The 26,398-nt window shown below is 45.3% G+C and overlaps 1 protein-coding gene across 1 annotated transcript in view; it reads right to left on the minus strand.

Moving 5' to 3' along the window:
- Positions 1-26,398, minus strand: part of LOC121571713 (ephrin type-A receptor 3-like) — a 687,439-nt gene that overhangs the window by 470,539 nt on the left and 190,502 nt on the right. The window lies entirely within an intron of this gene.

The raw sequence follows: 26,398 nt of genomic DNA on the forward strand, positions 1-26,398 counted from the left end.
TGATTATGTTGTGTCTTGTGTTGCATGTTGATCATGTTGATTCATTTACAACATGATAGTAAACCCAACCTGCTGAGCTGTCATGGCTCGGTTGAAAATCACATCACCATGAACATTAGAGATATCAACACTGACGTCTGTTAATAAAACATGTCTCTGTGAAGGCCTTCTTCAGTGATCTAGTTGTGGTTTGAGGCGGTTGGAGGGGTGCAGGGAGACCCCCTACAGGTTAATCCTGTCTTTAATGAGACAGAAAGGCACACACACACACACACACCACTGGGCCTCTGCATTCATCAGCTCTGATAGACAACACTGACAGCAGCAGAACATGAGATTCATCCAGCCCTCCCACTGTGAAGGTAGAATCTATTTACTGTACTGTAGTAGAGAATGGGGTAAACTTGCCCCCAAGTTGAGCAATTTTTTACATTCAGCATCACTCTGTCAAGTGAAATATAGTATTCTTTCTAGCAAAGATATCTAAATATAATTCAGGATGTTGTGTATCCCTGGAAATAATCAGAATTCATGTAAACATTACAGTTTTGAAAACATAGCTTGTCCAAAAAAGTGGTCTTATGAAACACCTTACCCCAGGTAAGGGGACAGGGTAAGTTAAGCCGCTTATAAATGTATGTACTGTACTGAATAAAATAGTACCACACCCTTTTTAAAACCATGTCTATCTTTCCAAACACAATTCAACACAATCACAATTGATTTTTTATTTTAAGCATCTTTTAACACCTCACAAACACTTTCTACTTATTTTTTTACACTTTTAACACAGGCCAGGCTCTGTTGTCACCAAATATCCCAGCAATAATGTCTTCCATTACACCTGGGAAGAAAACATTTCAATTTGCTCAACTTGCCATTTCCTCAACCATTGGCTTAACTTATCCCATGGCCATTGGCTCAATTTACCCCAACGCAAACATTTTGACTATATTAGCCCACACAGCTACAAGAATGCACTTTCATGCTAGGTTTAGGACCTCATATTGAAGCTTACAGTGAGAGAAAAAAGTATTTGATCCCCTGCTGATTTTGTACGTTTGCCCACTGACAAAGAAATTATCAGTCTATAATTTTAATGGAAGGTTTATTTGAACAGTGAGAGACAGAATAACAACAAAATAATCCAGAAAAATGCATGTCAAAAATGTTATAAATTGATTTGCATTTTAATGAGGGAAATAAGTATTTGACCCCCTCTCAATCAAAAAGATTTCTGGCTCCCAGGTGTCTTTTATACAGGTAACGAGCTGAGATTAGGAGCACACTCTTAAAGGGAGTGCTCCTAATCTCAGTTTGTTACCTGTATAAAAGACACCTGTCCACAGAAGCAATCGATCAATCAGATTCCAAACTCTACACTATGGGCAAGACCAAAGAGCTCTCCAAGGATGTCAGGGACAAGATTGTAGACCTACACAAGGCTGGAATGGGCTACAAGACCATCGCCAAGCAGCTTGGTGAGAAGGTGACAACAGTTGGTGCGATTATTCGCAAATGGAAGAAATACAAAATAACTGTCAATCTCCCTCGGCGTGGGGCTCCATGCAAGATCTCACCTCGTGGAGTTGCAATGATCATGAGAACGGTGAGGAATCAGCCCAGAACTACACGGGAGGATCTTGTCAATGATCTCAAGGCAGCTGGGACCATAGTCACCAAGAAAACAATTGGTAACACACTACGCCGTTAAGGACTGAAATCCTGCAGCGCCCGCAAGGTCCCCCTGCTCAAGAAAGCACATATACAGGGCCGTCTGAAGTTTGCCAATGAACATTTGAATGATTCAGAGGAGAACTGGGTGAAAGTGTTGTGGTCAGATGAGACCAAAATGGAGCTCTTTGGCATCAACTCAACTCGCGTGTTTGGAGGAGGAGGAATGCTGCCTATGACCCCAAGAACACCATCCCCACCGTCAAACATGGAGGTGGAAACATTATGCTTTGGGGGTGTTTTTCTGCTAAGGGGACAGGACAACTTCACCGCATCAAAGGGACGATGGACGGGGCCATGTACCGTCAAATCTTGGGTGAGAACCTCCTTCCCTCAGCCAAGGCATTGAAAATGGGTCGTGGATGGGTATTCCAGCATGACAATGACTCAAAACACACGGCCAAGGCAACAAAGGAGTGGCTCAAGAAGAAGCACATTAAGGTCCTGGAGTGGCCTAGCCAGTCTCCAGACCTTCATCCCATAGAAAATCTGTGGAGGGGGCTGAAGGTTCGAGTTGCCAAACGTCAGCCTCAAAACCTTAATGACTTGGAGAAGATCTGCAAAGAGGAGTGGAACAAAATCCCTCCTGAGATGTGTGCAAACCTGGTGGCCAACTGCAAGAAACGTCTGATCTCTGTGATTGCCAACAAGGGTTTTGCCACCAAGTACTAAGTCATGTTTTGCAGAGGGGTCAAATACTTATTTCCCTCATTAAAATGCAAATCAATTTATAACATTTTTGACATGCATTTTTCTGGATTTTGTTGTTGTTATTCTGTCTCTCACTGTTCAAATAAACCTACCATTAAAATTATAGACTGATCATGTCTTTGTCAGTGGGCAAACGTACAAAATCAGCAGGGGATCAAATACTTTTTTCCCTCACTGTATAGAGACCCCAACTGATGTATAGAACAATTATCTACTTTGGTTTAGATACAAGCATCATGAAACCTCTAACACAATAAATTCATTTGATTTAGTGAAAAAAGCGTTTTTGGGGGCCTAACTTGCTTACCACTATTCCATGTGGTTTCTTCCTTCATAGATTCCATGAAATGATGACCTCTTCCTAAATATTTGGTAAAATTATTAATTTTGTGTATGTTTTCCTAGAAACAATGGTGGCTCAACTTACCCCACTCTCCCCTATGGCAGACATGTAAAACATTTATTCTAAAGCCCGGCCATCCCACTCATCCTTAAATTATTGACTGCATTATTTAGCATCATGACATCAATACCAGACACATACACTACAGTTCAAAAGTTTAGGGTCACTTAGAAATGTCCATTAAAATAACATTAAATTGATCAGAAATACAGTGTAGACATTGTTAATGTTGTAAATGGCTATTGTAGCTGGAAACGGCTGATTTTTTAATGAAATATCTACATAGGCCCATTATCAGCAACCATCTGTGTTCCAATGGCACATTGTGTTTGCTAATCAAAGTTTATTGTTTTAAAATGCTAATTGATCATTAGAAAACCCTTTTGCAATTATGTTAGCACAGCTGAAAACTGTTGTGCTGATTAAAGAAGCAATAAAACTGGCCTTCTTGAGACTAGTTGAGTATCTGGAGCATCAGCAATTGTGGGTTTGATTACAGGCTCAAAATGGCCAGAAACAAAGAACTTTCTTCTGAAACTCATCAGTCTATTCTTTTTCTGAGAAATGAAGGCTATTCCATGCGAGAATTTGCCAAGAAACTGAAGATCTCGTACAACGCTGTGTACTACTCCCTTCACAGAACAGCGCAAACTGGCTCTAACCAGAATAGAAAGAGTGGGACATTAGAGTGTCTTGTTTGAGAAACAGGTCCTCAACTGGCAGCTTCATTAAATAGTACCCGCAAAACACCAGTCTCAACGTCAATAGTGAAGAGGCGACTCTGGGATGCTGACCTTCTAGGCAGAGTTGCAAAGAAAAAGCCATATCTCAGACTGCCCATCTTAATCTTTTCTTTTAATTGGCCAGTCTGAGATACGGCTTTTTCTTTGCAACTCTGCCTAGAAGGTCAGCATCCCGGATTCGCCTCTTCACTGTTGACGTTGAGATATGTGTTTTGTGGGTTCAGCGATATAGCAATTTGTCATAAGTGAAATTCACTTTTCATTTGTATGATATTTTTGTCCTTTGTAAAATCAAGCAATTGGAAGTCATTAAAATGATTGTTATCCAAGGACAATACAGGTAACAGGTAATCTGATCCAGTCTCCCTGATATACTGCACTCTACATTATCATCTAGTTCAACACAAAGTGATTACTGGGCACTCTGGCTGTATAATGCTATTTACTCTGATAGCTCTGCAGGGCCAAGCTGCAGTCATATAGACGGTTGTATGCTTTCAGCACACATTCTGCTTCTAACGCAATCATAATGGAAATGTTGTACATTGTGTTTACTATGTAGGTAGGTCAAGATGCTGTCGTCTTTCATATTTCTCTCTGTGTGTGTCCTTTCATTCATCCCTCTATCCGTCCATCCACCCGTCCGTCTGCCTGTTGGCCCGTCCATCTGTGCTTTCTGTAACATGATATCTAATAAATTGTTCTATAATATCAGGGCGGCCTGCTTTGTACCAGAGGGAATGCTGAGAAATGTTCTTTTGCAGCCTCATTTTAGATGAAAGAGATTTTGAAAAGAATGGAGAGTCAAATTAAAAGACAGAGATTGGCTGCTTTTAGGGACAAATTATAGCTCACATTATCGCAGTAAAAAGTATTCATATTATTACATTCCCCACAATGCTTTCACATCAGTGTAGAATATAATCAGTAGTTCAAATGGCCAGAGATCAAAGCTGTCATGTGATAATGGAGTGGAGTACTTCACCCTCTTCCTAAAGTCACCTCTGATCCAATAAACCTCCTGAAACTCTGCCATTCTCTCATTAGACCGAGAACGCCCTCTGAGAGCTTGGACACTTGGCCAGTGTGTGTGTGCGTGTGTGCGTGTGTGTGTGTGTCATCACTGAGGTATGCTGTACCTGGAACAGACCAAAAGTTTTCCCAGCCACAGGAAACACACACACCCCGTGTTGTGACTGTCCCAGTGTGACTGTGCGATTTACAGATTTACATATGACAGCTTCTCTTTAAACTGGTGCAGGTTGGAAGACTTCTACATCTGAATCTATCCAATTATTTATTTATTATCGCTGCTCATTAGGGGAACAAGGCTCAGGGGAGGACAGGATATACGGTGTGATTACAGGATGTCTGTCTGAGACAGATATGAAGAAAAAGAGAGAGGACAAGTGAGAGAGAGAGAGAGAGATGTGACTCACTAGTTGTCATATGTTTTTATTTTTTTATTTTTTTTTATTTCACCTTTATTTAACCAGGTAAACCAGTTGAGAACAGGTTCTCATTTACAACTGCGACCTGGCCAAGATAAAGCAAAGCAGTGCAATAAAAACAACACAGAGTTACATATGGGGTAAAAAAACATAAAGTCAAAAATACAACAGAAAATATATATACAGTGTGTGCAAATGTAGCAAGTTATGGAGGTAAGGCAATAAATAGGCTATAGTGCAGAATAATTACAATAGTATTAACACTGGAATGCTAGATGTGCAAGAGATTATGTGCAAATAGAGATACTGGGGTGCAAAAGAGCAAAATAAATAACAATATAGGGATGAGGTAGTTGGGTGGGCTAATTTCAGATGGGCTGTGTACAGGTGCAGTGATCGGTAAGGTGCTCTGACAACTGATGCTTAAAGTTATTGAGGGAGATAAGTCTCCAGCTTCAGAGATTTTTGCAATTCGTTCCAGTCATTGGCAGCAGAGAACTGGAAGGAATGGCGGCCAAAGGAGGTGTTGGCTTTGGGAATGACCAGTGAGATATACCTGCTGGAGCGCAGACTACGGGTGGGTGCTGCTATGGTGACCAATGAGCTAAGATAAGGCGGGGATTTGCCTAGCCTTATGTGTGATTATTCCTCCAGTCTCAGAATGTATGAAGAAGGATTTCTCAGTGCAAATAGAGGGCAAATAGTTTAAATGTGTGACGTACACACAGGGAGTCAGGAAACAGGTGCAGAAGGTAAGGTGTGTTTAATAATAATCATGACAATAATACAAAACGCATAATGAACGTAACCAAAACCAATACTGCCTGATGACAGCGGCTACTGACGGCTATATGAAGGAAGAGTAATCAGGGTGGAGATTAAATCCAGGTGTGCTTAACGATGGGGAGCAGGTGTGCGCAATGATGTTTGCCAGGTGTGCACAATGTGGGTTTCCAGGAAGATGGTTAGTAAACCGTCGACGTCGAGTGCCGGAGCGGTGATGCGGGAGTAGACGCGACAAAATGTCAAGTTTCAAAGTTTATTTGCCACGTGCACAGGATACAACAGGTGTAAAACAGTACAGTGAAATTCTTACCTTGAGAGCTCTTTCCCAACAATGCAGTGATAATAATAATATAGATAATATAATTAAAAAATATAATGAAAATGAAAACCCCACCAGAACTACAAAGTGAGTTAGAAACATAAGAATGCAAGTATATACAGGTCAGTGCCAGTACCTTATTCAATGTGCAGGGGTACTGGAGTGGTTGAGGTGGGTTTATACATAACAAGTGACTGGTAGTAGGATATACATGTAAACAGGGTTGAAAAATGACTGGTAACAGGAACATATAAATACTAATACACTACCAGTCAAAAGTTTGGACACACCTACTCATTCAAGGGTTTTTCTTTATTTTTACTCCCTCCCTTTGCATTGATGACAGCTTTGCACACTCTTGGCATACTGGTCACTTTAATAATGGAACACAGGTCACTTTCATAATGTTTAAACACTGTTTTACCCACATTATATGTATATACGGTGCATTCGGAAAGTATTCAGACCCCTTGACTTTTTCCACATTTTGTTACATTACAGCCTTATTCTAAAATTGATTAAATTGTTTTTTTCCCCCCTCATCAATCTACACAAAATACCCCATAATGACGAAGCAAAAACAAGTTTAAGTAAGTATTCAGACCATTTACTCAGTACTTTGTTGAAGCACCTTTGGCAGCGATTACAGCCTTGAGTCTTCTTGGGTATGACGCCACAAGCTTGGCACACCTGTATTAGGGGAGTTTCTCCCATTCTTCTCTGCAGATCCTCTCAAGCTCTGTCAGGTTGGATGGGGAGCGTCGCTGCACAGCTATTTTCAGGTCTCTCCAGAGATGTTCGATCGACATTCCTGCACTGTCTTGGCTGTGTGCTTAGGGTTGTTGTCCTGTTGGAAGGTGAACCTTCGCCCCAGTCTGAGGTCCTGAGTGCTCTGGAGCTGGTTTTCATCAAGGATCTCTCTGTACTTTGCTCCGTTCATCTTTCCCTCGATCCTGATTAGTCTCCCAGTCCCTGCCGCTGAAAAACATCCCCACAGCATGATGCTGCCACCACCATGATTCACCATAGGGATGGTGCCAGGTTTCCTCCAGACGTGACACTTGGCATTCAGGCCATAGAGTTCAATCTTGGTTGCTCCGATTGCTCAGTTTGGCCGGGCGGCCAGCTCTAGGAAGAGTCTTGGTGGTTCCAAACTTCTTCCATTTAAGAATGATGGAGGCCACTGTGTTCTTAGGGACCTTCAATGCTGCAGCATTTTTTGGTACCCTTCCCCAGATCTGTGCCTTGACACAATCCTGTCTCGGAGCTCTACGGACAATTCCTTCGACCTCGGCTTGGTTTTTGCTCTGACATGCACTGTCAACAGTGGGACCTTATATAGACAGTTGTGTGCCTTTTGATTTTATTTTTTTACATTTTTAGTAATTTTAGCAGACGCTCTTATCCAGAGTGCATACATTATTTTTTTATTTTTCATACTGGCCCCCTGTGGGAATCGAACCCACAACCCTGGCGTTGCAAATGCCATGCTCTACCAACTGAGCTACATCCCTGCCGGCCATTCCCTCCCCTACCCTGGACGACTCTGGGCCAATTGTGCGCCGCCCCATGGGTCTCCCGGTCGCGGCCGGCTACGACAGAGCCTGGATGAAATCACGTCCAATCAATTCAATTTACCACAGGTGGACTTCAATCAAGTTGTAGAAGTATCTCAAGGATGATCAATGGAAACAGGATGCACCTGAGCTCAATTTCGAGTCTCATGGCAAAGGGTCTGAATACTTATGTAAATAAGGTATTTCTGTTTTTAATTTTTAATACATGTGAAAAATTTTCAAAAAAACTGTTTTCACTTTGTCATTATGGGGTAATGTGTGTAGATTGATGAGGAAAAATTAATTTAATCAATTTGAGAATAAGGCTGTAACTTAACAAAATGTGGAAAAAATGAAGGGGTCTGAATAATTTCAGAATGTACTGTAATGTATTCTAGTCAAGGCCTATCCTATTTAACTATTGCTGTACATATACTATTCTATCCTACGTATTCTTCTTACACAGCCTGGAGGTGTGTTTTGGGTCATTGTCCTGTTGATAAACAAATGATAGTCCCACTAAGCGCAAACCAGATGGGATGGCGTATCAAATCAAATCAAATCAAATCATTTTTTATTGGTCACATGCGCCGAATACAACAGGTGCAGACATTACAGTGAAATGCTTACTTACAGCCCTTAACCAACAGTGCATTTATTTTAAACAAAAAAAGTAAAAATAAAACAACAACAAAAAAAGTGTTGAGAAAAAAAAGAGCAGAAGTAAAATAAAGTGACAGTAGGGAGGCTATATATACAGGGGGGTATCGTTGCAGAGTCAATGTGTGGGGGCACCGGCTAGTTGAGGTAGTTGAGGTAATATGTACATGTGGGTAGAGTTAAAGTGACTATGCATAAATAATTAACAGAGTAGCAGCAGCGTAAAAAGGATGGGGTGGGGGGGCAGTGCAAATAGTCCGGGTAGTAATAATATAATTATAATAATAATAATAATAATAATAATAATAATAATATAATAATAATAATAATAATAATATGCCATTTAGCAGACGCTTTTATCCAAAGCAACTTACAGTCATGCGTGCATACATTTTTTTGTGTATGGGTGGTCGCGGGGATCGAACCCACTACCTTGGCGTTACAAGCGCCGTGCTCTACCAGCTGAGCTACAGAGGACCACCATGATTAGCTGTTCAGGAGTCTTATGGCTTGGGGGTAGAAGCTGTTGAGAAGTCTTTTGGACCTAGACTTGGCACTCCGGTACCGCTTGCCGTGCGGTAGCAGAGAGAACAGTCTATGACTAGGGTGGCTGGAGTCTTTGACAATTTTGAGGGCCTTCCTCTGACACCGCCTGGTATAGAGGTCCTGGATGGCAGGAAGCTTGGCCCCAGTGATGTACTGGGCCGTACGCACTACCCTCTGTAGTGCCTTACGGTCGGAGGCCAAGCAGTTGCCATACCAGGCAGTGATGCAACCAGTCAGGATGCTCTCGATGGTGCAGCTGTATAATCTTTTGAGGAATCACTGCAGAATGCTGTGGTTTCCATGCTGGTTAAGTGTGCCTTGAATTCTAAATAAATCACAGACAGTGTCACCAGCAAAGCACCCCCACACCATCACACCTCCTCCTCCATGCCTCACAGTGGCAACCACACATGCTTCACTGGCTTACCTGGTTAAATAAAGGTGAAATAAAATAATAAAAACACGCGGAGATCATCCATTCACCTACTCTGCTTCTCACAAAGACATGGCGGTTTGAAACAAAAATCTCAAATTTGGACTCATTATACCAAAGGACAGATTTCCCAATTTGTAAGTCGCTCTGGATAAGAACGTCTGCTAAATTATGTAAATGTAAATTTTCCACCAGTCTAATGTCCATTGCTTGTGTTTCTCGGCCCAAGCAAGTCTCTTCTTATTATTGATGTCCTTTAGTAGTTGTTTCTTTGCAGCAATTCGACAATGAAGGCCTGATTCACACAGTCTCCTCTGAATAGCTGATGTTTAGATGTGTCTGTTACTTGAACTCTGTGAAGCATTTATTTGCGCTGCAATTTCTCAGGATGGTAACTCTATTGAACTTATCCTCTGCAGCAGAGGTAACTCTGGGTCTTCCTTTCCTGTGGCAGTCCTCATGAGAGCCAGTTTCATCATAGCACTTGATGGTTTTTGCGACTGCATTTGAAGAAACTTTAAAAGTTCTTAAATGTTCAGTATTGACTGTCCTTCATGTCTTAAAGTAATGATGGACTGTCATTTCTCTTTGTTTATTTGAGCTGTTCTTGCCATAATATTGACTGGGTATTTTACCAAATAGGGCTATCTTCTGTATACCCCCCCTACCTTGTCACAACACAACTGATTGGCTCAAACGCATTAAGAAGGAAAGAAATTCCACAAATTAACTTTTAAGGCACACCTGTTAATTGAAATGTATTCCAGGTGACTAACTCATGAAGCTGGTTTAGAAAATGCCAAGAGTATGCAAAGCTGTCATCAAGGCAAAGGGTGGCTACTTTTTAAATTCATGATTCCATGTGTAATTTCATAGTTTTGATGTCTTCACTATTATTCTACAATGTAGAAACTAGTAAAAATAAAGAAAAACCCTTGAATTAGTAGGTGTGTCCAAACTTTTGACTGGTACTATATATATATATATATTTTATTTTTTTACACTCCGGACTCCGACATTGATTCGTCCTAATATTTCTATATTTCTTAGTTCCATTCTTTAACTTTTTAGATTTGTGTGTATCGTTGGATCTAGGAACACAAACATTTTGCTGCAATATCTGCTAAATATATGCGACCAATATTAATTTTTTATTTTTTATTTGAATACATTGGGTTCAATTGGAAAAGATGAGTGTCACAGGGTTGATGCCTGAGTGAATACATTGCATTCAATGGGGGAAGATTAGCTTCACAATATTGATGCATAGACAAAGGAATGACAGACATGATCCCCTCCTCTCTTTCTCTCTCTCTCTCTCTCTTCTTCCCTCCCTCTCTCTCGTCTATCGCTCTCTCTCTCCCTCTCCCTCTCTCCCTCTCTCTCTCTCTCTCTCTCTCTTTCCCCCCTCCCTCCTTCACCCTCTCCCTCTCCCACTCTCTCTCCCCTCTCTCTCTCCCTCCTCCCCCTCGATTCTAACTCCCTGCTCCTTTCCCCTCTCTCTAATCTATTTCTCTCCCTCTCCCTCCTTTATTGACGCATAGATATGCATAAAGGGTATTGGAGCATAAGTCAATACATCGTATTCAAGGCAATAAAGTTGGTGATAGAGCTGTAATACGGTCGGCATTTAATTGTGAGGTATTCTAGGTCGGGTGAACAAAAGGACTTGTGTTCCTGTACGTTACCACAATTACACCATGAGTAGTTAATCATGAAACATACACCTCCGCCTTTCTTTTTCCCTGAGAGTTCCTTATTGCTGTCTGCGCGATGTACTAAGAACCCAGCTGGCTGTATGGATGGGGACAGTATATCTGGAGAGAGCCATGATTCCGTGAAACAGAGTATGTTACAGTCCCTGATGTCTTTCTCGAAGGAGATCCTCGCCCTGAATTTGTTTAATTTATTGTCCAGGTACTGAACATTAGCGAGTATTATACTCGGAAGCGGTGGTTGGTATACACGCCTCCTGAGTCGGACTAAAAGTCCACTCCGAATACCTCTTCTCTGCCGCCAGCGTCTTGGAGCCTCTGGGATAAGTGGAATCGCCTTGGGGGGTACGAACAAAGGATCCAATTCAGGAAAGTTGTATTTCTGCTCGAAATACTGGTGAGTTACCGCTGCTCTAATATCCATAAGTTTTCCCGGCTGTATGTAATAATGCAAAAAACATTCAGAGCTAATAATGTGAGATTTTTTTCTTTCTAATAATAATACTGCAAAGTTGCTTAGGAGTCGGGAACAGGGCGTCCATGTCTACAGGCGCCATCTTGTCCACACAAGAATAGAAAACGAACAAAACATTTTGTTAGTCCCCAAAAGGTAAAATGCTCTTTCTGTGGGGTTAAGGTAAAATTAGTGTTAGAAGTAGGTTTAGGGTTAGGGCTAGGAGTTAGGGTTAGTTTTAGGGTTAAAGTTAGGGTTAGGGTTAAGGTTAGGGTTAGGGTTAGATTTAGGGTTAGGGAAAATAGGATTTTGAATGGTTATAAATTGTGGGTCCTCACAAGGTTAGGTAAACAAGACTGTGTGTGTGTGTGTGTGTTTGTGTGTGTGTGTGTGTGTGTGTGTGTGTGTGTGTGTGTGTGTGTGTGTGTGTGTGTGTGTATGTGTGAGAGAGAGAGAGCGATAGATAGAGATGGTTGATGAATACAAATATTGGAAACATTGATTGTGTGTGAGACATTGGAAGCTAGTCTAATTCTTGAAACACGTACCCCCTCCCCCCCCCCAACATGGACGATGGACGTGAGGTTTTTCTTGATTCAGCTGGGATCCTTCTATTTCTGTGTATTTTATATTTGACAATACGATACATTTTGCCTATCCCCCTCAACACTCATTCTAACATTACACCTCTCAACTGCCTTTTTCAATTCTTGATTATCTTTTTTTGCAGGAATCTTCTAGCTTTAATGGAAGGATAGAGCAGGAACAAAGGGAAGGAGTACAGTAGTTATCCAGCCTGCTGGATGGAAATCATCTATGTTTTGCTGTCTATCTCTCTCTCTCTATCTCTCTCCATCTGTCTGCCTGACTGCCAAATTGCTGATGGGCAACTTAGTCAATGTACTTGCTAATTACCTTAGGTCTTCTGTAGTAGCTAGGTTAATGAACTTAATGGTTAATCATGATTCGTCTGTCTTTACAGTTCCTGAAACATGTCAATGACCTGATACATGGGCCACCCACTGAGTTACCAGTGACCTTTTCAATGTGTATAGATTCCTACTAACCAGTTTCGTAAGAGCTAGGTTTGTACTAGCTATGCTGATGATCATTAATGTTTTTTTCTCTGCATCAGGTCTCACTGAGACTGGATTCCCCAAGAGACATGCTATTCAGCTGCCCATGATTGCCTGATCTTAGTGTACAGTAAGTAGATCCAATTGAAATAGCACCGCTTCTAATCATATACATTTCTAAAGCAAACAAAATCCTATTTTAACTCACCTTCTTTTTCAGGTGCAAAACCCTTGTGTCCTGATTCAACAGACACCTCCCTTGGTGAGTCATGTAAAGTTTCTCCCTTTTCTCTCATTCATTCTCCATGTAGCTCACTCAGACTCACACACGCGTGCAGTTGCAGAGAAGAGGAAGAGATTTGCCAATTACATCAATTTCTAACAATGTTTGTTGTTCTATCGTGTCCTGCATGTCCACATTATGCCGATCGCTAATTTATTTTCTTCTCTTTTTATGCTTACAGTAAGTGTCATGAAAAGCCAGAAAACTCAGAAGGTTGATGTGTTGTGGGCCTTCTGGAAAGTCCTAAAATATGCCCCTGACCTCCGTGGTGGAGGAGGACACAAAGTATGTATATGAGCAAGTTGCTATTTTTTAAAGACATCTCTAAGCTATAACTGCCACAAACTTCTTCAACTTTTACCATGGAAAGTCCACAAAGTTTCTTCTCAAATTGATCAAGTTGTAATGCGCTGATTCTCTTCACTGCAGATTTGATCCATCACACCATTTTTCAAGAGGGCCACTATGCTCCAGATCTTTCCTTAATGAGGATCTACCCCATCACACCACTCTTATTAATCATTAATTTTAAAAAACAATCTGCCTTTACATACTCTGTCCCAGTCTTTCTATGCGTGAATTATGAAACAATTACTGTATGCAGATGTAGATATGTTTTTGCCATTGCTTGATCTACTTTAAATACATGCAACTGTATGTTGCAGATTGAAACTTGAATTGTTGCCTATGGAAACTAATAGAAATGTAGTGAACAATGTTTTCAATATCCAACTTTTCCCTCTGCAATACTTTTTACAGTAGGTAATAAGCTGTAGTCAGGTGGTCATTACCAGGTTATGATGAGGTCTTAACTATGACCAGTACATAATATAGTTGGACAGGAAAAGGTGCAACGCTCGCTCAGCATAAAAAATACGTAGTTTTATTAGACAAGTTTCAAAGATTGACTTTTCGGCCTTCAATGGGGGAGAGGAAGTAAAGGGAGGGAAAGAAAGAAAGAGGGAGAGAGAATGGGGGGAGGAGGGAGAGAGAGAGAATGAAGGGGGGAGGAGGGAGAGAGAGAGAATGGAGGGGGGAGAGAGAGAGAATGGAGGGGGAGGAGTGAGAGAGAGAGAATGGAGGGGGAGGAGAGAGAGACAGAAAATGGAGGGGGAGGAGGGAGAGAGAGAGAATGAAGGGGGAGGAGGGAGAGAGAGAGAATGGAGGGGGGAGGAGGGAGAGAGAGAGAATGGAGGGGGGAGGAGGGAGAGAGAGAGAATGGAGGGGGAGGAGGGAGAGAGAGAGAATGGAGGGGGAGGAGGGAGAGAGAGAGAATGGAGGGGGGAGGAGGGAGAGAGAGAGAATTGAGGAGGAGGAGGGAGAGAGAGAGAATGGAGGGGGAGGAGGGAGAGAGAGAGAAGGGGGAGAGTGAGGGAGGGGGAGAGGGGAATGGAGGGGGGATGAGGGAGAGAGAGAGAATGGAGGGGGAGGAGGGAGAGAGAGAGAAGGGGGAGAGTGAGGGAGGGGGATAGAGGGGAGAGAGAGACGGAGGGGGAAGAGGGTGGAGGGGGTGAAAGAAGGGGGAGAGTGAGAGAAATACATCAACCCTGTGACACATCTTTTCCCATTGACTGCAATTTACTGAGAAAAACCTAAACCACTGACTTTTTCTTCATTTGTGCTGCGCTTGTGCATATTGAATCTCATCTTACATAGTATGTCAAGGCAGCTACGTCTCCAGTTGAGCAACACAAATGAGGAAAAAGTAATTGGTTGTATTCTATTTTTTTTTAATTAAAAGTATGAATTTCAGCACCCCACGGAAGGACCGCAGTTGAACAGGACAAACATAGGTACATGTAAGCGTTTTCAGAATTTACATTTTTACAAGTATCGACTGATGATGACTCAGTGTTGTTGCTAGCAAATCGTACAACCAATTATCAATACTCAACTCCGTCTCTATACAAGAGAATGGTGAAAGGGAGAGCTACTCAATGGGGAGAGTTTGCGCTGCAAGACGACAACACAACACAGGGCACAACGTCCTTCGCTCCTGCTTGCCGCAGTAAGGAGAGGAGAGTAGCTAGATAGTGTAGCCAATATCAGGCCAGGGTCAATCAAATCAATAAAGCAAATGTTCTAATCAAATCAAATCAAATTGCATTTGTTGCATGCTTTGTAAACAACAGGTGTAGACTAACAGTGAAATGCTTACTTACAGGTCCTTTTCCAATAATGCTGTTAAAGATCAAATAAAATAGAAATAGTGACACAATAAATAAATACATAGTGAATAACGAATAACAATAACGAGTAAAGAATATGGCTACATACAGGGAGTACCATGTGCAGAGTACGAGGTAATTAAGGTAGCTATGTACATATATGTTGGGGTAAAGTGACTAGGCAACAGGAAAGATTACATTTACATTTACATTTACATCATTTAAGGAATACCTGGGATAGGATAAAGTAATCCTTCTACCCCCCCCTTACCCCAACCCAAACCCCAACCCCAAAAAACCAAGAAAAAAATATAAAAAAAACAAAAATAAAAAAATAAAATAAGAATTAAAAAAACAAAAAAAAACATTAAAACATTGTAAACTGGTGATCCCACTGGCTATAAGGTGAATACACCTATTTGTAAGACGCTCTGGATAAGAGCGTCTGCTAAATGACGTAAATGTAAATGTAAATTTAGCAGACGCTCTTATCCAGAGCGACTTATACATTGGTGCTTTCAACTTAGGATAGCCTTTTTTCCTATTTTTTTATGGGGGGGGGGTAGAAGGAATACTTTTATACTATTCCAGGTATTCCTAAAAGAGGTAGGGTTTCAAGTGTCTCCGGAAGTTGGTCAGTGACTCCGCTGTCCTGGCGTCATGTGGGAGCTTGTTCCACCATTGGGGTGCCAGAGCAGCGAATAGCTTTGACTGGGCTGAGCAGGAACTGTGCTTCTGTAGAGGTGGGGGGGCTAGCAGGCCAGAGGTGGATGAACGTAGTGCCCTCGTTTGGGTGTAGGGTCTGATCAGAGCCTGAAGGTAAGGAGGTGCCGTTCCCCTCACAGCTCCGTAGGCAAGCACCATGGTCTTGTAGTAGATGCGAGCCTCAACTGGAAGCCAGTGGAGTGTGCGGAGGAGCGGGGTGGCATGAGAGAACTTGGGAAGGTTGAACACCAGACGGGCTGCAGCGTTCTGGATAAGTTTTAGGGGTTTAATGGCACAGGCAGGGAGCCCAGCCAACTGCGAGTTGCAGTAATCCAGACGGGAGATGACAAGTACCTGGATTAGGACCTGTGCCGCTTTCTGTGTAAGGTAGGGTCGTACTCTGCGAATGTTTTAGAGCATGAACCTGCAGGATCGGGTCATCGCTTTGATGTTAGCGGAGAACGACAGGGTGTTGTCCAGGGTCACGCCAAGGTTCTTTGCACTCTGGGAGGAGGAGTTGTCAACTGTGATGGCGAGATCATGGAGCGGGCAGTCCTTCCCTGGGAGGAAGAGCAGCTCCGTGTTGCCGAGGTTCAGCTTGAGGTGGTGATCTGACACCCACACTGATATGTCTGCCAGACATGCAGAGATGCGATTCGCCACCTGGTTATCAGAAGGGGGAAAGGAGAAAATTAATTGTGTGTTGTCTGCGTAGCAATGATAGGAGAGACCATGTGAGGATATGACAGAGCCAAGTGACTTGGTGTATAGAGAGAATAGGAGAGGGCCTAGAACTGAGCCCTGGGGGACACCAGTGGTAAGAGCACGTGGTGCGGAGACAGATTCTCGCCACGCCACCTGCTAGGAGCGACCTGTCAGGTAGGAAGCAATCCAAGAGTGAGCAGAACCGGAGATGCCCAACTTGGAGAGGGTGGAGAGGAGGATCTGATGGTTCACAGTATCAAAGGCAGCGGATAGGTCTAGAAGGATAAGAGCAGAGGAGAGAGAGTTAGCTTTAGCAGTGCGGAGAGCCTCCGTGACACAGAGAAGAGCAGTGTCAGTTGAATGACCAGTCTTGAAACCTGACTGGATTGGATCAAGAAGGTCATCCTGAGAGAGATAGCAGGAGAGTTGGCTAGAGACGGCACGCTCAAGAGTTTTGGAGAGAAAAGAAAGAAGGGATACTGGTCTGTAGTTGTTGACATCGGAGGGATCGAGTGTAGGTTTTTTGAGGAGGGGTGCAACTCGCTCTCTTGAAAACGGAAGGGACATGGCCAGCGGTCAAGGATGAGTTGATGAGCGAGGTGAGGTAAGGGAGAAGGTCTCCGGAAATGGTCTGGAGAAGAGAGGAGGGGATAGGGTCAAGCGGGCAGGTTGTTGGGCGGCCGGCCGTCACAAGTCGCAAGATTTCATCTGGAGAGAGAGGGGAGAAAGAAGTCAAAGCATAGGGTAGGGCAGTGTGAGCAGGACCAGTGGTGTCATTTGACTTAACAAACGAGGATCGGATGTCGTCAACCTTCTTTTCAAAATGGTTGACGAAGTCATCCACAGAGAGGGAGGAGGGAGGGGGAGGAGGAGGAGGATTCAGCAGGGAGGAGAAGGTGACAAAGAGCTTCCTAGGGTTAGAGGCAGAGGCTTGAAATTTAGAGTGGTAGAAAGTGGCTTTAGCAGCGGAAACAGAGAAAGAGAATGTAGAGAGGAGGGAGTGAAAAGATGACAGGTCCGCAGGGAGTCTAATTTTCCTCCATTTCCGCTCGGCTGCCCGGAGCCCTCTTTTGTGAGCTCGCAATGATTCGTCAAGCCACGGAGCAGGAGGGGAGGACCGAGCCGGCCAGGAGGATAGGGGACATAGAGAGTCAAAAGATGCAGAAAGGGAGGAGAGGAGGGTTGAGGAGGCAGAATCAGGAGATCGGAGGGAGAAGGATTTAGTAGAGGGAAGAGATGATAGGATGGAAGAGGAGAGAGTAGCGGGAGAGAGAGAGAGAAGGTTGCGACGGCGCATTACCATCTGAGTAGGGGCAGAGTGAGTAGTGTTGGAGGAGAGCGAGAGAGAAAAGGATACAAAGTAGTGGTCGGAGACTTGGAGGGGAGTTGCAGTGAGATGAGTAGATAAGATAAGATAGTAGCAGCAGCGTATGTGGTGAGTGTGAAAGTGTGTGTGTGTGTGAGTGTGTGGCATCAGTATGCATGTGTCTGCATGTTACTGTATGCGTGTGTGGGCATGTGTGGAGGCTCCTCAGAGGAGGAAGGGGAGGACCATCCTCCTCAGTGAATTTCATAAAAATTTAAATAGTGAAACATTAGAAAAGTTATCCTTTTTAGTTAAAACTATACTAAAGATGTTCACGTCACCAAATAATTGATTAAAACACACTGTTTTGTAATGAAGGTCTGCAGTATCCTCAGCAGCACTCTGTAGGGTAGCACCATGGTGTAGCTGGAGGACAGCAATACAAAACCTAGGAGGCTCATGGTTCTCACCCCGTTCCATAGACTTACACAGTAATTATGACAACTTCCGGAGGACTTCCTCCTACCTATCAGAGCTCTTGCAGCATGAACGGACTTGTTGTCCACCCAATCAAAGGATCTGAGAATGAATCTAGTACTGAAAGCATAAGCTACAGTTAGCTAGCATTGCAATGCATAAAACGTCGTGAGTAGTTGACACAAAGAGAAAGACAATAGTTTAACAGTTTTGAACAAATTAATTTATTCCAAAAATAAGGAGAAGCAAGAGAGAGAGAGAGAAAGAGACAGAGAGCTAGCTAGCTATATTTCGTAGTATATATTTTTATTTTTATTTTTACTTTCACTTATTTAGCTAGTGAATGCAGCTAGCTAGTTTAGCCTACTCAAACACCCGGTTCAAACAGAGAGGGATGCTATGTTAGCTAACTGGCTATGGCTAACCAACACTGGAACTCTTCCAAGTCAAGGTAAGCTTTTGGTTTTATTAATTATTACCACCGGGCCTGCAGCTGCTAAACTGCTTGCTGTACACTATACTACAGGATTGTAGGGAGTTTGTAGTTCTAGTAGCTATGTTGACTATGACCTTAATATGCTGAAAACTATTTAGGCTGTGTGCAGTGGTTAAGGTATGAAAGTTTGGCTTGGAAAGTTTTTTTCACCTGGTCACAGACAGCTGAAGTCCAGAAGCAAAGGGAAAAGGTGAGAGGAGGAGAGAGCGTAGACGCGAGAAGGAATTATACATACAACGAGCAAAGTCATCATGCGGTTTATGGTTGCGTTTGTAAATTCTGAATGTGCCAGAGCACAGAATAACAGATGAATTTACAAACACTCAACACCTGTTGCATATGACCGGTGTCAGTAAACGTTGGCAAAAAAACATAATTAAATTGTTGTTAGCAGCACAGTTACAGTCACATGCTGCCAGGTGATATTTATTTATAACAACGTTTCGACCCTTAGGTCTTCATCAGGCATCCATTTCCCAGGTTGGGGTGGAAGGTCCTATATATAGGGGCAGTACTCGGTGACATCACTTCCTGAAACATGAGGTAAAAAATGTATAACACAGGTTCACAATATTAACATTCAATGTATCAAAATATATTGAAACTATAAAAACATTTCTTAAACAGAAGCAAACAGAAGGAAACGGGGATAAACATACCTGAATTTGTCCAATAGAAACTCTTGTTTGCAACTGTTGGACTAATGATTACAACCTACAATAGATCAGCTAGATGCAGGCAAGAGTGTGCAAGGCAGTATTGAATGTGTCACTGGGTGAATGGAATATGAATGACAGTCATCCAATATGCTGTATATGGTCATGCTCATAAAAAAAAAAGTGTCCTCCCTCATCTTAAACAGTACCGACCACCACTGGTGTGTGTATGTGTGTTGGCGTGTCAGTGTAAGTATGTGTGAGTGTATAGAGTCAGTGCAAGAGAGATGCAAAAAAGGGTCAATGCAGGTAGTCCATGTAGCCATTTCATTAGCTACAATGCCTTGCAAAAGTATTCATCCCCCTTGGCGTTTTTCCTATTTTGTTGCATTACAACCTGTAATTTAAATGGATTTTTATTTGGATTTCATGTAATGGACATACACAAAATAGTCCAAATTGGTGAAGTGAAATGAAGAAAATAACTTGTTTCAAAAGATACTAAAAAATAAATAACGGAAAAGTGATGTGTATTCATGTCACGGTTTCGGCCAAAGCTGCTCCTCCTCCTTGTTCGGGCAGGCTTCGGCGGTCGTCGTCCCCGGAGTACTAGCTACCACCGTTCGATGTTTCATGTTTGTTTGGTTTTGTCTGTTTGTACACCTGTCCCTTGTTAGTATTTGATTTGGTTTCCTATTTAGTTATCGTGTGTTGGGTCAGGTGTTATGTGTGATTGGTTTTTGTCTAGCTGTTGCTCTCGTTAATTACTCTCGTGTATTGTTGTTTTTCGAGAGTCCGCACTGTGTGCGCTATTGTCTTTTTACGCACGTTGTTATTTGTGCGTAATTTGTATTTTGCCTCCCGGTTGGGTTGGCTGTTCGCCTGTTTGGTGCTGCCTTCATTTACTAAAGTCTGTTCACGAACGCCCGTGTTTCCTGCGCTTGATTTCCACACCGCATCTACACTCAGCTACTGACAGAATCACACATCACACCCATGGAATCAGCAGGAGCAACCGCGCCAACGGACATCATGGAGGACCGTCTGCGTGGGCAGGAGGACAGGATCAACCAGATCGGTCACGCCCTGGATCGGGTGATGAACACTCTCCACCGATGGGAAAGCAGCGGGGTACCCACGCCCCCACCTACCGGACCATCCCCATCGGTCAGTCCTCCTGTCCCCTTCCGGAACCCAGCGGGATTCGGCCTCGCTCCCGAGGGCGTACGACGGCTCCGCTGCCGGGTGTCAAGGGTTCCTGCTGCAAGTGGAGCTCTACCTCGCCACCGTACACCCGGCGCCCTCGGGACACGAGAGCGTCTCCGCCCTCATCTCCTGTCTCACCGGCAAGGCGTTGGAGTGGGCCAACGCCGAATGGAGGAGAATAGACGCCGCTACTATTACCTACGCGGAGTTCTCCCGCCGCTTCCGTGCCGTGTTTGACCATCCACCAGAAGGGAAGGCGGCGGGGGAGCGTCTATTCTACCTCCGACAGGGGATGAGGAGCGCAAAGGATTTTGCTTTGGAGTTCCGGACTCCAGCGGCAGATGCAGGGTGGAATGAGCGGGCCCTCATAGACCACTTCCGCTGCAGCCTCCGGGAGGACGTCCAGAGAGAGTTGGCGTGCAGGGATACCACGTTGTCGACATGGCCATTCGGCTGGACACCCTGCTCGCCACCCGTGGACGTACCGGGTGGGGGTTGCCCATTCCACCTTCCGGCACCTCCGAGCCGAGCCCTATGGAGCTCGGAGGTGCTGGCGCTAGAGAACGGAGGAGTAGGAACCCGAGGGGGGCCGTTCCCTGCACCAACTGTGGCCGTGGAGGGCACACCGCGGCTAGGTGTTGGGGAAGGTCCCCCGGTGGAGGTGAAGGCAGGCCACGCATTGGGGAGTCCTCCCAGGTGAGTAGGCGCCCTACTTACCCAGAGCTTTCTGTCGTTCACATAACCTTGCCTCTTTGTTTTCCACAGGTTGCACCTCGTTCCCAGCATAAGGCGCTAGTAGATTAAGGCGCAGCTGGGAATTTTGTAGATCGCCAGTTCTGTGTAGAGTTAGGGATTCCTCTCCTTCCCGTTGATAAGCCTTTCCCTGTACATGCCCTAGATAGCCGTCCGTTAGGATCTGGGTTAATTAGGGAGGTCACAGCGCCCCTTAGGATGAAGACGCAGGGGGGTCATGAGGAGACGATTCAGCTCTATCTGATTGACTCTCCTGCGTATCCGGTGGTGCTGGGACTTCCCTGGTTGATTACCCATGATCCTACTATTTCGTGGCGAGAGAAAGCTCTTAAAGGGTGGTCTGTTCAGTGTGAGGGGCTATGTCTGGGTGTTTCCATAGGGGCGACCTCGGTGGAGAGTCCAAATCAAATGCCCGCACTGCATATTCCCCCGAGTTTGAGGATTTGACACTGGTGTTTAGTAAGACAAGGGCGGGCGCAGCTGCCGCCTCATAGACAGGGGGATTGTGCAATAGATCTCCAGTTAGGAGCAGCACTCCCGCGGAGCCATGTGTATCCCTTGTCTCAAGAGGAGAGGAAGGCGATGGAAACTTACATCGCTGAGTCTCTGAGACAGGGATACATACGGGCCTCCACTTCACCCGCTTCCTCAAGCTTCTTTTTTGTGAAGAAAAAAGATGGAGGTTTGCGCCCATGTATTGATTACCGCGGTCTCAATCAGATTACGGTGAAGTACAGTTATCCACTTCCTCTGATTGCGACTATGACAGAGTCATTACACGGTGCTCAGTTCTTCACAAAATTGGATCTCAGGAGCGCATATAACTTGGTGCGCATTAGAGAGGGCGATGAATGGAAGACAGCATTTAGCACGACCTCCGGTCATTACGAGTATCTCGTCATGCCATATGGGTTAATGAATGCTCCCTCAGTCTTCCAATCCTTTGTAGATGAGATTTTCCGGGACATGCAGGGGCAGGGAGTAGTCGTGTACATAGACGATATTCTGGTGTACAGTTCTAGCCAAGCTGAGCATGTAGCCCTGGTGCGCCGAGTGTTGAGGAGACTGTTGGAGCATGACCTATATGTCAAGGCAGAGAAATGTCTGTTCTTTCAGAAGTCGGTCTCCTTTTGGGTTATCAGTTGTCTGCGTCAGGGGTGAAGATGGAGGTTGACCGGGTGTCAGCTGTGCGTAATTGGCAAACCCCAACCACTGTGAAAGAGGTGCAACAGTTCTTGGGTTTTGCGAATTATTACCGGAGGTTTATCCGGGGTTTTGGACAGGTGGCAGCTCCCATAACGTCTCTGTTGAAGGGGGTCCGGTGCGCTTGCGGTGGTCAGCTGAGGCGGACAGGGCTTTTGGGAGACTGAAGGACCTGTTTACCTCGGCGCCGGTGTTGGCGCATCCGGATCCCGCTTTACCATTCCAGGTAGAGGTAGACGCGTCCGAGGCCGGTATTGGGGCCGTCCTCTCACAACGGTCTGGCACACCACCTAAGCTCCGCCCCTGTGCTTTTTATTCTAAGAAGCTCAGTCCGGCGGAGCGGAATTATGATGTAGGGGACAGGGAGCTGTTAGCCGTGGTACAGGCCCTAAAGGTGTGGAGGCATTGGCTTGAGGGGGCTCAACACCCTTTCCTCATTTAAACGGACCACCGTAACCTGGAGTACATCCGGGCAGCTAGGAGACTGAATCCTCGTCAGGCCCGCTGGACTATGTTTCTAGCCCGGTTTGTGTTTAAAATCACTTACATCCCTGGGTCCCAGAACGGGAAGGCAGATGCCCTGTCTCGGCGGTATGACACGGAGGAGAGGTCCATTGAGCCCACTCCCATACTACCAAAGTCTTGTCTGGTGGCACCGGTGGTATGGGAGGTCGATGCAGAGATCGAGCGGGCGTTACGCACCGACCCAAGTCCTCCACAGTGTCCAGTGGGTCGGACGTACGTTCCACTCGAGGTACGCGATCGCCTCATTTATTGGGCTCATACGTCCCCCTCCTCTGGACATCCAGGTATCGGCCGGACAGTTCACTGCCTTAGCACTAAGTACTGGTGGCCAACGTTAGCCAGGGATGTGAGGGTTTATGTCTCCTCCTGTTCGGTGTGTGCACAGTGTAAGGCGCCCAGACATTTGCCCAGGGTAAGCTACAACCCCTGCCCGTTCCACAACGACCCTGGTCCCACCTCTCGGTGGACTTTGTTACAGACCTTCCCCCCTCACAGGGGAATACTACCATCCTGGTCGTTGTGGATCGGTTCTCGAAGGCCTGTCGTCTCCTTCCCATGCCGGGTCTCCCTACTGCCCTACAGACCGCTGAGGCTCTGTTTACCCATGTCTTCCGGCATTACGGGGTACCCGAAGATATAGTGTCTGATCGAGGCCCCCAGTTCACCTCCAGAGTGTGGAGAGCCTTTATGGAACGGTTGGAGGTATCGGTGAGCCTTACCTCGGGTTACCACCCGGAGAGTAATGGGCAGGTTGAACGTGTCAACCAGGATGTGGGTAGGTTTCTGAGGTCTTATTGCCAGGGCCGGCCGGAGGAGTGGGCGAGATACGTTCCGTGGGCCGAGATGGCGCAGAACTCTCTCCGCCACTCCTCCACCCAACTAACCCCTTTCCAGTGTGTGTTAGGGTACCAGCCGGTTCTGGCACCTTGGCACGAGAGCCAGATCGAGGCCCCTGCGGTGGATGAGTGGGTGCGGCGCTCGGAGGAGACATGGAACGCTGCCCACGTTCATCTGCAGCGGGCCATCCGTCGGCATAAGACGAGCGCCGATCTCCACCGCAGTGAGGGGCCTGTATACGCACCTGGAGATCGAGTCTGGCTCTCGACCAGAAACCTGCCCCTCCGCCTGCCCTGCTGGAAGCTGGGTCGGCGGTTTGTGGGGCCATTCAAAGTCCTGAGGAGGTTGAACGAGGTGTTACAGGTTAGAACTGCCTATTGATTACAGGAATATTAACCCCTCGTTCCATGTGTCTCTCCTCAGGCCGGTGGTGGCTGGTCCACTCCAGGACTATGAGATAGAGGAGACTCCTCCGCCCCCGTTGGACATCGAGGGGGCTCCGGCGTACACTGTGAGGTCCATCCTTGATTCGAGACGCCGGATGGGGGTCTCCCAATATCTCGTGGAGTGGGAGGGTACGGCCCGGAGGAGCGGTGCTGGGTGCCGAGGAGGGACATATTAGACCTGTCCCTGCTGACCGAGTTCCATCGGGGTCATCCCTCACGCGCCCTGCTCCGCGTCGTCCTGGTCGTCCCCGAGGCCGGGATCGGCGCACGGCTGGAGCCGCGCGTCAAGGGGGGGTACTGTCACGGTTTCGCCGAGGCTGCTCCTCGTCCTTGTTCGGGCAGGCTTCGGCGGTCGTCGTCCCCGGAGTACTAGCTACCACCGTTCGATGTTTCATGTTTGTTTGGTTTTGTCTGTTTGTACACCTGTCCCTTGTTAGTATTTGATTTGGTTTCCTATTTAGTTATCGTGTGTTGGGTCAGGTGTTATGTGTGATTGGTTTTTGTCTAGCTGTTGCTCTCGTTAATTACTCTCGTGTTTTGTTGTTTTTCGAGAGTCCGCACTGTGTGCGCTATTGTCTTTTTACGCACGTTGTTATTTGTGCGTAATTTGTATTTTGCCTCCCGGTTGGGTTGGCTGTTCGCCTGTTTGGTGCTGCCTTCATTTAATAAAGTCTGTTCACGAACGCCCGTGTTTCCTGCGCTTGATTTCCACACTGCATCTACACTCAGCTACTGACAATTCACCCCCTTTGGTATGAAGCCCCTAAATAAGATCTGGTGCAACCAATTAGTTAAATAAAGTCCACCTGTGTGCAATCTAAGTGTCACATGATCTCAGTATACATACACGTGTTTTGAAAGGCCCCAGAGACTGCAACACCACTAAGCAAGGGGCACCACCAAGCAAGCGACACCACAAAGACCAAGGAGCTCTCCAAACAGATCAGAGACAAAGTTGCGGAGAAGTACAGATCAGGGTTGGGTTATAAAAAAATATCAGAAACTTTGAACATCCCACGGAGCACCATTAAATCCATTATTAAAAAAATGGAAAGAATATGGCACCACAACAAACCTGCCAAGAGAGGCCCGCCCACCAAAACTCACGGACCAGGCAAGGAGGGCATTAATCAGAGAGGCAACAGAGAGACCAAAGATAACCCTGAAGGAGCTGATGCTCCACAGCGGAGATTGGAGTATCTGTCCACAGGACCACTTTAAGCCGTACACTCCCCAGAGCTGGGCTTTATGGAAGAGAGGCCAGAAAAAAGTCATTGCTTAAAGAAAAAAATAAGCAAACACGTTTGGTGTTCGCCAAAAGGCATGTGGGAGACTCCCCAAACATATGGAAGAAGGTACTCTGGTCAGATGAGACTAAAATTGAGCTTTTTGGCCATCAAGGAAAACGCTATGTCTGGCGCAAACCCAACACATCTCATCACCCCGAGAACACAATCCCCACAGTGAAGCATGGTGGTGGCAGCATCATGCTGTGGGGATGTTTTTCATCGGCAGGGACTGGGAAACTGGTCAGAATTGAAGGAATGATGGATGGCGCTAAATACAGGGAAATTCTTGAGGGAAACCTGTTTCAGTCTTCCAGAGATTTGAGACTGGGACAGAGGTTCCCCTTCCAGCAGGACAATGACCCTAAGCATACGGCTAAAGCAACACTTGAGTGGTTTAAGGGGAAACATTTAAATGTCTTGGAATGGCCTAGTCAAAGTCCAGACATCAATCCAATTGAGAATCTGTGGTATGACTTAAAGATTGCTGTACACCAGCGGAACCCATCCAACTTGAAGGAGCTGGAGCAGTTTTGCCTTGAAGAATGGGCAAATATCCCAGTGGCTAGATGTGCCAAGCTTATAGAGACATACCCCAAGAGACTTGCAGCTGTAATGGCTCTACAAAGTATTGCCTTTGGGGTGGGTGGGGGGGGGGGAATAGTTATGCATGCTTAAGTTTTCAGTTTTTTTGTCTTATTTCTTGTTTTTTTCACAAGAAAAAATATATTGCATCTTCAAAGTGGTAGGCATGTTGTG

The sequence above is a fragment of the Coregonus clupeaformis genome, chromosome 29 (assembly GCF_020615455.1).
Source record: "Coregonus clupeaformis isolate EN_2021a chromosome 29, ASM2061545v1, whole genome shotgun sequence".
Taxonomy (NCBI): domain Eukaryota; kingdom Metazoa; phylum Chordata; class Actinopteri; order Salmoniformes; family Salmonidae; genus Coregonus; species Coregonus clupeaformis.